Here is a 14730-nt window from a genome sequence, read left to right as displayed (position 1 = left end):
AATGTGACTTCAGACACAGACTGTATTTTTGTTGCTGTTGAGTCATATCTGGCTCTTCATGACCCCATCTTGGAGTAGCCCTGAGTAAATCACTTAACCTTTGTCTGCCTGCTTCAGTTTTATTATCCATAAAATGGAGATAAGAATAACACTTAACTTCTCTAGTTGTTGGGAGAATAAAACAAAATATTTATAAAGCATTTTGCAAATCTTAAGTTATTATGTAAATGTTAGTTATCACCACCATTATTTCATAATGTAAGTTTCTGTTTATCTCTTGACTAGATCTGTTTTTTCCTGTTAGATCCACTAAGATTATGATTGATACTCCTGCTTTCTTGAGTTAATCTGGAGCATACTAAGTTTTGCTTCATCTCTTACTTTACCTGTCTGTATATATTTCAAGCATGCTTCTGGTAAACCACAACTTGTAGGATTCTGCTTTCTAATTCATTATGCCAACCTTCTACATTTTATGAGTAGTTGTTAATTGGATATTTTTTTCTTCCTATCACTTTTACTGTTCTTTCTCTTTCTTCCTCTCTATAATATGAAGGTGTTAACAGTGAAGGAATATACTCCCCAGTCATGGTCTCTGTGAAATGTACTTCCATTCCACTATTCCTTTTCTTTCCTTCAGTCCCAGATTACAGGTTCTTACTCTTTCTTTTTCATTTTATTCCCCCCTTTCATTTTCCACTCTCTGAAGATTGATTGTTTTACTTATATTTAATCCTTGCTCACACCTACCCTCTTTCTTAATTCCTCTTCCCCCTCTTTCTGTTACTACCTGATTAAGTGTTGATTTTTAATGTCTTTCTGTGCCAGACTCTATCTACCTCTGTCTTTGAATTCAAATTTTCAAACCATCTACACTTTAGATGAAAGAGAGATTCATGTGCACACAATTCCTTCTGTTCTCTTGCTACATGTTCATATAGTTTTCTTGCGCAAGTTGATTATATGAGAGGACATATTCTACTCTCTTCCTCCCATTTTCTTACTCAGTGTATTTTTTCATTTCTTTATACTTTTTCTCTTAAGTATATCAAATAGAACAAAATTCTTTTAAGTTCTCTATCTTATTAACTCCTACGATCCTCAAAGACATTAGAGTTCTTAAGGAATACTTGTTTCTTCTATCATAAAAATTTTTTAATATTTTTAAAAGTTTAAAATTATTAAAAAAAAATTTTTAATTGGTTAAAAATTGATTATTGTGTAGTCTCTTCCAATTGCTTAAATGCCTTTACTTATTTATGTCTCTCTTGATTGTTGTGTGTACTTTTCAATGTATCTATTCAGTTCTGTTCTCTCCAGAAGGAATACTTAGAAGTCCTCTATTTCATTAAAAGTCTATTTTTTCTTTTATGAGATTTTACTCAACTTTTCTGAGTAAGTTACTGTTGCTTGTAAGTTTTTTTACCTTTTGCTTTCTGTAATATTGTATTCCAAGTTCTCCTTTTCTTTAAAGTGATAGCTGCTAGGTTCTTTGCAATCTCAACTTTGGCTTCTTGGTACTTGAAAGTTTTCTTTCTGGCTTCTTTTAGTATTTTTTCCTTTAACCTGGGAGCTATAGATTTTGACTATGACATTCCTTGGAGTTTTTATTTTGGGGTTTCTTTTAGGAGGTGATTGGCAGATTCTATTTCAACTTTGACACCTGGAGCTTAGCTCTGGTCTTTTTTATTCATATTTTCTGATAATTCTTAGGTTACATTTCTTTTACTTTTTTCCAGGTTAGTTATTTTTGGTAGGAGATAACATATTTTCTGACATTTTGTATCTTATTGTCATATATCTTGTCTCATGGAGTCACTGATCTCTTTCTGGTCCATTCTAATTTTCAAATATTACATAGGATTTTGGACCTTCTTTATCATCTTTTACTTTGTACTTCCTTTATTATGTACCTTTTTATTATCCTTCTGATTTGTTCCTGTAGAGCAAGGGATACCCTTCACAACCTGAGGACCATGCAAAAACAGGTGAGGGAAGGACAATAGAAAGATTTAGTTCTTGGACTAGTTGACTGGCCTTTAGCGCTTTCATTTAATTTATATGATCATAAAAAAAGCCTTTCCTTCATCTCTTCCAGCAATTTCAATAGCACTTGAGAAAAATCTGTTGGGGTATTTTTTTTTTGAGGCTTTGCATGGAGATTGCATTTTGGTTTGTCTTGAGTGTCCAGCTTCATAATATTTCTTTATCTTTGGCATTTTCTTGTGTTTTCTTATTTTTTCCAATCTTACTTCTTGAATTGTTACTTAATGCTAGAACCAGGCTCTATCCTCTCACAAACTTTTGGATGCAGTAAATATGTTCTGTCTGGTCCTAACCTCATTTTCCTTGGTTCCTTCTAGTTTTTACTTCCCTTGTTTTGCCTGTACTCTGATCTCTGGTAGGTTTAAGTATCCTTCTATGGTTGGGCAAGGGCACTGAGTGTTCTTTCCTCCTTGAGCTTTCCTTAAATCAAGGGCCTGGGAAGTGTTCTGTTTTGCCCTGGGGCTTCCTTGATCAGGAGAATGGGTAGTCTCTACTCTACTGGGCTTCCTTGGTTAGGGTTTTCATACTTTTTGGAGTTTTCCCTGACAGGGGTCTAGGTGGTCTTCAATCCTCTAATTGCACTTTCCCAGTTAGTGTGCTGAGTGCTTTTTTGTTTAACCTTGGGACTTCCATGGTTGGAGTGCTATCTCTTTTGTAACCTTGGGTCTTTTTCCTATCATGGTGCTGGGTGTTCTCTTTACTTTAAGGGGCTTCCCAGGCTAAGAAACTATCAAGGGTTTCTAATCACTTTACCAGCTTTAATGTTGGCTTTTCTGATAGGACTCTTCTTCCATGATTCATGATTTTTGACTATATTTTTGTACAGTTCTGGACTGGAATAGGTAGCTTATTGAAGTTTATCTCTTTTTTGTTATTATTCATTTTGGTGTTCTTTTTACATCATTGTTGGAGAGTTGGAGTTCCCAGGTATCTATATTAACTAGGTCTACTTTCATGTTTCAAATTGAAAGTCACATCTTGCAAAAAGAAAAAGAAAGGAAAAAGACCCTATATTTTACCTGCTCATTTTATCCTTTCCCCTATGGTGTGATTGCTGATGTTATTGACAATAAATTGTGGATAATAAGACTTTCACAGACAGAAATTTACCCTAGCATCTCAATCTCTTCCTTGTAATATAGTAAATTAGGTATTTAGGGAGATACTCTTTATTATACATTAACACCAAAAGCCAATATTCACTTAGAAACAATTTCATATTCACCAAAATGGCATGAAAAAATTATTGATTTACCTTATACACATAGAGTAATGAAATTCAAATCTCCATGTATTAGCTGAAAGAACATCCATGCCTGGAAAAACTTATTCAACCATCTTTGTTCTTGTGGATCAGAGCCATAACTAGGGCAGGACAGCTGGTGCTTTGCCCCAGGGCACTGGAATTTAGAGAGCACTGACCATATTTGTGCTCCTTCTGTAGTATAGAGAGAAAAAAAAACTTAGCTAGAGACCTAGTTAGCAAGAATAATTATTTAAATAGGAAGAGAAAGCTACCAGATGGTAAGCTTCTCTTCCATGCTGAGATGGTCACACTCAAGACACATTCCTCTGTGACTGGTCTATTCTGCTCCTTTACCTCAGAAGAGGTCTCTAAGCAGTGTCTTTGTGGTGTCTTGGCCTGACTGTCCATAACTACCAACTCTCTACCCCCTCAAATGGTCTACCTTGGACACCAAATTTGTTATTTGTGATTTTGGAATAGATTCTCATTCATCTGAGTCAACTATGTTGACAAGTAATGATCAAGAAGTAAACAAAATTTCTCTTTCTAGCAAGTCCAAAGACAGACCACAAAAGATGGGTCAAGTCATCTATGGTCAGAGGAAAGGTTCTGTCTTCTGAGTTCATGTGAAGCACAGGAAAGGGGCCACCAGGCTCTAGGCTGTTGACTTTGCCAAGACCATGAGTACATTAAGGGTAACAGAAAGCATGTAATCCCTGATCCAGGTCAAGGGGCTCCTCTTACAAAAATAGCTTTCTGGGATCCTTACTGATTTAAAAAGAGGACAGAGGTGTTCATTGCTGATGAAGGCATCCATATCATCCACTTTGTGTACTGTGGTAAGAAAGTTCAGCTCCACATTAGCAATCTCTTCCCAGTTGGGACTTTACTTGAAGGGACATAGTGTGATATCTTGAAGAAAAGCCTGGGGACCAGGGTAAGCTTACCTGTGTGTCTGGAAACTATGCCAGAGTGATTTCCCATAATCCAGAAACCAAGAAAACATGGGTGAAGCTACCTTTGAGCTCTAAGGAAGTGATCTCCTCTGCAAACAGAGCCATGGCTGGTGTTGTTCCTGGAGGAGGTTGTAATGATAAACCCATCCTTGAGGCAATCTATGCCTAACACAAATATGAGGCCAAGAGAAACTGCTGGCCTCATGTCTGGAGTGTGATCACGAATCCTGTGGAACATCCCTTTGGAGGAGATAATCACCAGCGTATTGGAAAACCGTCCACCATTCAAAGAGATGCCCCACAAAGAAGAAAGGTCAGTCTCATCACTGCCCAGCATACTGGTCAACTCTGGGGTACAAAGAGTGTACAGAAGGAGAACTAAAGTACAGGATCCTGACAATAAAAATTATTTTGGAAATTGTAAAAAAAAAAAAAAGTAAACCAAACCAATCAAACTAACTGGATCACAACAGACATTTGTACGTGACTACAAAGTCAATAAGTCAATGAGCATTGTAAATGCCTGCTATGTGCCAGGAACTGTTCTAAGTACTGGGGATATAAAGAAAGGCAAAAGATAATGTCCCTGCTCAAAAGAATCTTAGTCTTGTGGAGGAGAAAACATGCAAACAAATATGTACAAGCCATAAATAAGATAAATTAAAGGTTATCAAAGTAAGGAAGACACTAAAATTAAGAAGAATTGGAAGAGGTTTCCTATAGCTGATGAGATTTTAGCTAAGGCTTAGGGAAGGTAAAAGATAGAGATAAAGAGGGAGGATATCCCAGTTATAGGGAACAGTCAGCGAGAATGATTGGAGAAGGGGGATGGAGTGCATCATTTAAGCAACATCAAAGGAGGCCAGTGTTACTGGATCTCAGTGTATGTTGGGGGTGGGGTAAGGTGTAATAACAGTGGAAAGATAGGGGAGACATGTTTTGAAGGTCTTTGGATATCAAATAGAGAATTTCATATTTGTTTCTAAGGTGAAAAGGAGGCACTGAAGTGGGGGTGGGGAGTGGTGATATGGTGAGACCTATACTTTGGGAAAATGACCTTGACATTCAAGTAGAGGACTTCTCTCAGATGAGAGACTTGTGACAGACAGGCCAATCACAATACTATGGCAATAATATAGATGGGAGGTGATAAGACCCTGCACCAAGGTGGCTAGTATCAGAGGAGAAAAGAGGGCACATATAAGAGATGTTACAAAGGTAGAAAAAATAAGATTTTTGTCATCAATTGGGGAAATATGGGAGTGAGAGAGAGAGAAGCATTCATAATGACACCTAGGTTTCCAGTCTGGTTTACTGGGAGGATGGATGATGATATCCTTGATAGTAATAAGTTAGGAAGAGTAGGAGGTTTGAGGGGAAAGACAATAAGTTCAGTTTTTATACTTTTACCCTTAAGATGTTTATGGAATATCCAGCTCAAAATGTGAGACTGGAGGTCAGCAGAGAGGTTAGGGTTGAATAAGCATATTGGAAGATTATCCTCATAGAGATGATAATTGAATTCATGGGAATTGATGAGATCACCAAGTGAAATAGTTAGAAAATATAGGTTAGAAAAGAGGGCCCAGGATAGAACTCTTTAGAACATTTACATTAGTGTGTGTGACCTAGATGGAGATCCAGCAAAGGAGACTGAAAGGGAGTGGTCATATAGGTAGGAGAAAAACTAGGAGAAAGCAAATTCATGAAAATATCATGGAAAGAGAGTATAAAAAGAAGGGAGGGTGATAGACAAGTCAAGAAGAATGAGAACTGAGAAAAGGCCATTAGACTTGGCAATTAAAAGACCATTAGTAACTTTGGAGAGAGGTTTAAGTTGAATGATGAGAGTAGAAGCCAGACTGTAGAGAGTTAAAAAGAAAGTGAGAGAAACAGAAGTGGAGACATCTGTTGTAGATTGCCTTCTCCAGGAGTTTAGTCCTGAAAGGGAGGAAAGAAAAAGGATGATAGCTATCAGGGATGAACGGATGAAGTGAGAGTTTTTTAAGGATAGGACAGAAAGGAGTATGTTTGTAGGTAGTAGGGAAGCAGCCAGTAGACAAGGAGAGATTGAAGATAAGAGAGTGAATGACAGAGCAGTCTTCTGGAAGAGGTAAAACAGAATGGAATTATTTGGGTATGTAGAAGGATATGCTTTGGCAAGAAAGGACACCTCAATGTATGAGATGGATGAAGGTGGAGACAGTTGCAGAAGTCATCTGGGAGGTTAGAGTTAAGGAGGAGGGGGAGAAAAGTAATCTATTGGTGAAGGGACTCAGTTTTATTCAGTGAAATATGAGGCAAGGATCTTAGGAAAGGTCTTCTCAGAATATTAAGGAGCTCAAACAAATGGACCAGTAAGGGGAGAAGCCAGAATCTACTTAGGCAGGACAGACCAGAAGATAAGGAGATAGAGAAGCAAGGAATGGCATCTCTCTGTCTCCTACAAACAGGCAGGGTTCCCCGCAAATGGAAAGAGGTCAAATCAGGAGACTGGCTCTGGAGGCACTTCGAAGGAACCTGAGGAGAAAAAAATCCCAGTGTTCCCAGGAGTAGGACTACAGACAGAACAAATAAAACCCTTGGAAAAAAAATCAGGGTAGGAATCAATGATTTAAAATAAATTTCATTTTATTATTCTTTGCACAAAAGTGGGTACATCATCCTCCTTAGAGGAACCCATACTTGCTGTGCTTTACTTCTCCCTCCTTTTAAAAATCAGTATTTGTATCTTTCTTATGAATTTTTTTTTATCTTTTGGGCAAATGCCTGACTACCCAGATGGATTTTGCCTCATGCCCTAACTGCCAACTTATTTGTACCCTATTGGATTAGAAGGAAAGAGAATCTCAGAATTTCAGTCCCTTTATGGAGAGAGCTCTGCCTTTTAGTGTCCATTGAATCTAAATATGGGTATCTTCCAACATATTTCAAATATCCTGAGAATGCACAGGAAGAGAGGCAATCAGTAAGGCTGGCTAACTTGAACTGCACCTGGAGGCAAACTGACAGCCAGGGCAGGCTACAGGACATAGATGAGAGCAAGTAAACCATTGCCTTCTTCATTAGCAGTGGCTTCCAGGTGCTTTTCAAGGGGAGTTGTCAAAATTGTGTAGAAGAGGACGCTTGTCACTTAAAAAAATCAAATGATGAAATAGATGTGAAAGTATTTTGTGAAGCATAAAGTCCTGTATTAACGTAAGACATAATTATTTCATTCTGCTGAAAAATCTAAATTTACATTAATATTGTAGCTTTTACTTTCTATTATCATATCACTGTGTCATGCAGCAGGATGGATGGTATAATATAAAAACTAGATGAATTTGGAGCCTAAAAGACATGAATTCAAATCCCAGCTCTGCTGTTTGCTATTGCTGCAACTGTGGGCAATAAATCACTTAATAATCCCCTCCAAATTGTGGTGGGTCGGTCCCCTCCTGAATCCCTTTCCTATAGGGCAAATAGCCTGATATAATTTAAAGATTCCTGAGTCTTACTATCTGTACTACCTCAAATATCTTAGGATCACTGGGTTGAATCCTATAGGTATTATGTCTCTGTAATAGAATGAGATCAGGAACTGTCCTTTTGTTTTAAATTGTGTCAGGTAAATACTTGATAATTTTTTTTCATTTATTTGCTCGCTCCTTCCTTCCTTCCTTCCTTCCTTCCTTCCTTCCTTCCTTCCTTCCTTCCTTCCTTCCTTCCTTCCTTCCTTCCTTCCTTCCTTCCTTCCTTCCTTCCTTCCTTCCTTCCTTCCTTCCTTCCTTCCTTCCTTCCCTCCTGTAGTAACTCACCTCTCCATTGAGATAAAGGAAGTGCATATTTTATCATTTGTTTCCCGGAACCAAAAGTGTTTATTGCAATTAATCTGAGTTTGTTTGCATTCTCACATTCTTTTCATTTACATTATTGCAGCCATAAGATTTACAGGGTGTCCCAAAAGTCTTAGTGCAGTTTTAAGTTATAATAGCTTTATCTCATTTCTCTACAGACATAGAATAACAATGTGCATACTATTTAGCTAATAGGGTCATTAAGAAGATCAAAGGAGCTAGTGCATGTAAAGTTTCTTTGTAACTGTAAATTACTATAGATACAAATTATTATTAAATCTGACTATTAAATGCCCACTTTCTCCTTTCACTTATCTGGAATGAAATCTATTATACCTTAAAACTGCACTAAGATTTTTGGGACACCCTGCAACATTGTTCTGGTTCTGCTCACCTCATTCTGCATCAGTTTATACAAATCTTCTTCAAGGTAAAGTAGTTGCAGCTAAGAACTAGCTTTCTTTCCCACTTGACAGGGTTCCCAGGAATTTAGCTGATTCATCGCTTTGGCATAGAATTTTTCCAAGTTTAGAGTAGCATTTTTGTTTTGGTTTTGGTTTGTTTTGATATTGAGGAACTTATTTTTCCTTGCTTAAAATGAGATTGTTTTTCCACCTCTGGAGAAGTTCATGTAATTAAAAAATGGAGTAATCCCTTTCTCTTTCCATATGCCTCAGCAACTTGTTAGTACTCTCCCCATAGAACTTAGCCCATTCTATTTTATGATGTGACTTCTCTCACCTCTCCACCCAGATGGTGAGTTTTTTGAAGATAGGAATAGTGTCGACTGTGTTTTATTCATCTTTATATCTCAGTGATTAGTACACTGTCTTGAGTACTTGGTTACTCAGAGAGTATGTACTGATGGAACAGAAAGGAGACCAGCTTCACTCCCATCTTCCTGTGCCTATGCCACCCTCACCTGGAATTTTTGTTCTGGCCTATTCTAATCCCCTTACTTGATCTCTTTAGGGAATAGAATGTTATGGAAGCATTTTTATTAGTGCTGCCAGAGTTTTTCTCAGACGCTATCTACCTTGAAGAGACCAACGTTAAAGGAGTGGGAGGAGGCGTGATGCCTTTTGTCTCCTGCTTGCAGGAAGGTGCTTGTTGAGCCATGGAGTGCCCAGCACAGGTCTTGGCAGGTGATAATTAGCCAGGTTGGAGATTGGGCTTTGGACAAAGAGCAGCGAGATTGCTGAGATGGGGAATTCTTAGCTGCCTAAGGAGCCAAAGCTGGTGTTGTAGCAATGGAAACAATGCTTTAGTGTCTGATCTAAATCCTTAGATGGTTATTAATGCATCCTTCTTCCAGGACTCTTTCAAATCAATATTAGACTAGGTTTCCAGAGGGAAAAATCATGAAGCAGAGCTGAATTTTTCCAACGTCACAAAGCCAGTGGTACAGAGGAGTCAAAAAACACAGAAACCTTGACAGTAATATACAGATAAATTACTTTTTATGAAGTTTGTGTCATTTAGAAATGGATAAGCCTTCTATTTAAATTACAATGTTGAAATTTTCTCCCTTTAAAAACACAGGGAATCAAAATAGTAATGAAAGCATGTTGGTGCTAATAACCATGCCACTAACGAGTTGCCAATAAACTGAATTCGCTTGGGTAGTTCATTTTTCATCCTATGGTGGAAATTTTCGTACTTATAGGAAATAGAGTACCTTTGTTCTTTTCATTATCTCACATTCACCGTGAATAATCTTGTTTTACATAGTTGTTTGCAGATTATTTCTACCATTAATTAGGAAACTCTTTCAATTCAAGGGCTTTTTATTTTTGTTTCCCCAGTACTCAGTACAGTACACCTTGCAAGCATATGCTTAATAATGCCTTGTTGGTTGGCTTTATAGCCAACATTTCTCTTCAGTATTTGGGTCAAATCTTTTAGCATGCTTTGGGGTGGTGGGAATTTATCATCGTCCTGTTCCTTCCTTTACTCCACCCCCATCCCTTTCTATTTTCTACTTAAGGGAATTCTGGATAAATGAAAGGAGGGAGGAAGTGGACGTTTAATCTACAAATTTAATCATAGTTTCTGTTTCTATAGCATTTTACAGTAACAAAGAGCTTTACATACACTCTCTCCTTTGATCCTCATTATAGCCCTATTAGTCAAATAGCATGCATATTACCATAGCATTTTTTGTAAATGAATGAAAGTACCATGTCTGAAAAGGGTTAAATGACTTGCTCAAGGTCACATAACTAGGAAGTGGCAGAATTCATATTTGAAATCTAGGTCTTTTGGCTTCATGTTTAGTTCTCCTTTCCCTATAACAACTATTCATTCAGAAACTCATTGGCTTTTTTAGCTTCTTGTCACGGGAGCCATTCTTCATGAAAAATATAAATCTTTCCTTGGTCCCAGAAATGAAATTTTAAAAAATTAATTCAAGAGGAACAAAGAGATGATAGATCTGCTCTTGTTTTGTAGCTCTATGGATAGAATATCCGTAGATAAAATCCAAAAATATCTTTATGTTATTTAGTCTCTAAAAATCTATATACAAGCTAGAACTGTATCTCTCTATATATCTATATATATAGATATCTATATAACTATACTATATCAATCTATGAAAATATGTTCCATAAAAAATTTAAAAGCCCTCAAAATTTTAAATAATTATTCACCTAAATCTAAATATATAAGTGTATCTATACATATATATGTATGTGTATATATATATATATATATATATATATATATATATATATATATATATATATATATATATATATATATATATATCTAGGACTCAGATTTCTTCTGCTTGTGCATCTATACACATGTATACACAATACATATATGTGTATGTATATATACATCCATCTGTCTATCTGTAGACAGAGAGAAGAGAGTGTTCTTAGTCTAGCAATAAGCACAATTCAGCACTCAGCTAATTAGGCAAATGATGGGAAACTTAAGGCAGAGGGTCCCCTGGAGGAGGCAGACCCATGTGCCTATTTCAGAGATAAGTGAGGATGAAGAGAGGTTGGTGAGTCCCAATGGAGAATTACATTTCCTGCCATTTCCTCCCCTATCTTTATCCCTCAGTTCCCCAACCTCTGTCAAAAGTTAGTCATGTTATTGGAGAGACCCAAGCGGGAGATAACATATCATTCAGGAGACAATACATCTAACCAGCACCAGAGTCACAGAGATATAGATAAACACAAACATAAACAAACACAGAAGTGAAGCCTAGGAAAGTAGCAGCCTCAGAGTATGTGGCTCCTCTTGTTGTAGAGAATGACATCTGTATGCTCTAGAAATCCCTGATCCCAGGAACCCAGAAGAAAGCCTTACTCAAGGAGAAATTTCACAAGGGATCGCCAAGGGCTGAAAAAAGCCTCCAAAGCCAGGGGTTGGGAGGTACCCACTTTGCCACAAATGTGCCTCACTACCTTTTTGCATTGTCTCATCCCATTCTCATGAGGTGCCTTGGGTACAAAGAGGGGAAATGTGTCTTAATTTGGGGATAAACCAGATCTTCTTGACTTCCAGACTAGTTCTCTCCCCATGGTATCACACTGCCCTTCTAAAGGTATATTTAATGTGTATATATGTGTATATATAGTGTAATTTCTAGCATGCTCTTCCCATTTTCTGCCACTATCCCTGCAGATAGAGAAGAGAACTACACAGGAGTGATAGCTATTTCATTTCTTTGATTCATGTATTGTTAAGGTCAAAGATTTCATCACCCAGTGACCATCTTCCTGGTGGTGATTCTCATCATACTTAGTCTGGTTTGTCTTCTAGACACAATCAGTCATTTTTAAGGACCATAAGCAAAACTGTTCCATTCTGGTAAAACCTATCACAATAAGAGTTTCTTTGCCATAGGCTTTAAGAACAGAATCTTCTCTGTGCTACAAAGAGGTATCAAAGTAGCCCTTCTTTGGAGATATTAACAATATTAGAAAAACCTTTTTAATATTTATAGTTGTATATAATGGTATGGGCTTGGTTGTTAGTTAATGGCTGATGGCCTATTGAGTATATTGTAAGAGGAATTTATGACAGAATTTGTGGTTGAACTATGTCCCTTCCAGTTCTGAGATTCTATGATTCTGTGATGGCCCCTAAAATATATGTCCCAAACTGTACTTACCATTTATTCCCTCCCCAAACTTCTTTTTCCTCTGGCTTCTTTATTGTTGTTCATACTGTTATCTTCCTTAATCATTCAAAATCTTGGAGTAACTTTGAATTCATTCCTTTTCCTGAACTGTCATCCTAATCCCTCATCAAATCCTGGAGTTTTGCTTTCAGATTAGCTTTAATATTCTTTCTATTCTACTCCAGCACAATAGTTGAGACTCATGTTGTCACTTACCTGTATGTTTGCAATATACTTTACCCATGTTCAATTTCTTTCCATTTTAATCTGTTACTCTTCACAGCCAGATTAATCTATCACTGATTATTTAATTCACTTGTATTTGCACATTATATTATAAGCTTCTTGAGGGCAGGCACTATCTTTGGCCTCTTTTTTATCTCTAGAACTTAGCACAGTTCCTGGCACATAGAAAATATTTAATAAATATTGTTTGATCAATTGATTACTAAATGCAATGATGATAAAAACTACCCATAACTACTACTACCTAAAACAACAACCAACCACATGAAAATACCTTAGACTACAATTAAAGGCCTTCCAAAATTCATCACCAATATCTTTTCCAATATTATCTCCCATTACTTGGCTAAATGTTTCCTAGACTCCAGTCAGGTAAGACTATTATTTCTTAGGGTTTTTTTTAGATTTTCCACTCACCATACCTTTGCTTATGACTTTGCCTTCCTATGCAATCCTGCCTATTCTTCAAGACATGCTCTAATACCACCCCTACCACGAACATGTTCTGATATCCCCCAACTTAAAGTGATCTATCCTTACTGAGCTCCCCAGTGCTTTGCTTGTATGTCTTTTATGGTATTCATCACACTGCCTTGTACTGTAATTATTTCTGGACATGTCATTAGATTGTTAGCACCATGAGAACTGTTACCCATAGCACCTAGGTTGAATATGACAATTAATCTATCATCTCATTGAAGTATTTATTCCCCCAGCAACCCAATGACCCCACCAATGGAGGGGAAAGAAGAAGGGAAAAAGCATTTATAGAGTGCCCATTATGTGCCAGGCAGTATCTTAAGTGCTTTTTACAAGATCTCTTTTGATCCTCACAAAACCTTGAAAAGTAAGTGCTATTATTATCCCTCATTTTACAGTTAAGGATAATAAGGCAAATAGAAGTTAAGTAACTTGCCCAACCTCGTATAGATAGTAAGTGTCAAGGGTCAAATTTGAACTCAGGACTTTGGGCACTGTGCTTTATCTATTGAGCCATCAATCATCTCAGTGATATAAATTACAACCTATCCATGCCTACTAGTCTTGAGTAATTCCATCCTATGTCTTTCCAAATGTCCTAGGAGTAGTCTTTTTTTACTCCTGTCATTGGTGGATACCAATGGAGTATGTAGAATAACCTTTATTTATCCTTTGCTTTTACTGTAGGACTGGCCCATCTCTTTTTTTCTCATCTTTAATATCTCTGGTGATTTCTTTACTCCACCTCTCTTGCATAAGTCCTTACTTGTGCAATGTGTTACACTCATGTGTACCATGCAACTTAATAGCTATTTCATTGATCAGCTTCAGTTCTTTGGAGACTATAATATTACATGTGTAATGCATAATCCAGGCTTAAACATGGAATTATATGCAATCTTCAGTCAAGTAATATCACTGGAACAACATTTGGGTTATAAAAGATGGGCCTCTATTCCAGAGATTTCCAAAAGGCAAACTAGTCTTTTGCTCTTTTTGTGTTCATTCTCTGCTCATTTTCCATTTGAAGGTTCTGAATGATTACATGCAAAAAAACTTCAAGCCCCCCAAAATCCCAAACCCACACCTACATAAATATATTCATGTACAAGTTTACATAACACTATACACACAACAGGTGCACTGTGATAAGCACAGACACAGATATAATACTAATACAAATAAGTGTGTAAAGTGTATATACAGCTATATATACTCAAAAGAGTAGGTGGATATATAGATGGGAGATTAAATGCCTTGCCTATGTGACAGAAAATAGACCAGGAGGAAAGCAGAGCAGAGAGCGGCTGGATGAGAGAGTGAGTAATTTGTGAAATAACCACAGGATACTGGAATATCTTATTTGACTGTGAGAGGCAAAAATAATTGAGAAGAGAAAATGCTAGTGATTTTTATTAAAGAAAATGAGAGAAAAGGCAGACAAGATTCTACTTTTCTGATCCAGTCTCAAAATTAACCCTTAATGGGAAATAATTGGCTGACTTTGCCAAAAGCAGTAGCAATTTATCCTGACCTGTACCCAAGTGAGTCCATTTCAATGGTGGTTCATAAAATAATGAATTCTCACCTCCCACATTTTTTGTACCTGCTGCTGTTGGCTGGAAAATGTCATTGTTAGAGAATAATAGCTCCCATTTATATGGCGCTTTAGAAGACTTTTATTCCATAGAGGATTAAAGATTGACTGAATCAGGTCTGGAACATTATTGAAATGGTAAGATCAAGTCAAATGTGTTCTGGTAAAATATAAAA

At 37.0% G+C, this 14730-nt stretch overlaps 1 pseudogene; it reads left to right on the top strand.

Annotated features, from left to right (window-relative positions):
- Positions 1–2742: 2742 nt before the first annotated feature.
- Positions 2743–4880, top strand: LOC140523847 (large ribosomal subunit protein uL2-like; annotated as a pseudogene).
- Positions 4881–14730: the final 9850 nt, after the last annotated feature.

Source organism: Notamacropus eugenii, chromosome 2, assembly GCF_028372415.1.
Source record: "Notamacropus eugenii isolate mMacEug1 chromosome 2, mMacEug1.pri_v2, whole genome shotgun sequence".
Classification (NCBI taxonomy): domain Eukaryota; kingdom Metazoa; phylum Chordata; class Mammalia; order Diprotodontia; family Macropodidae; genus Notamacropus; species Notamacropus eugenii.
This window is presented reverse-complemented; position numbering and strand designations above follow the sequence as displayed.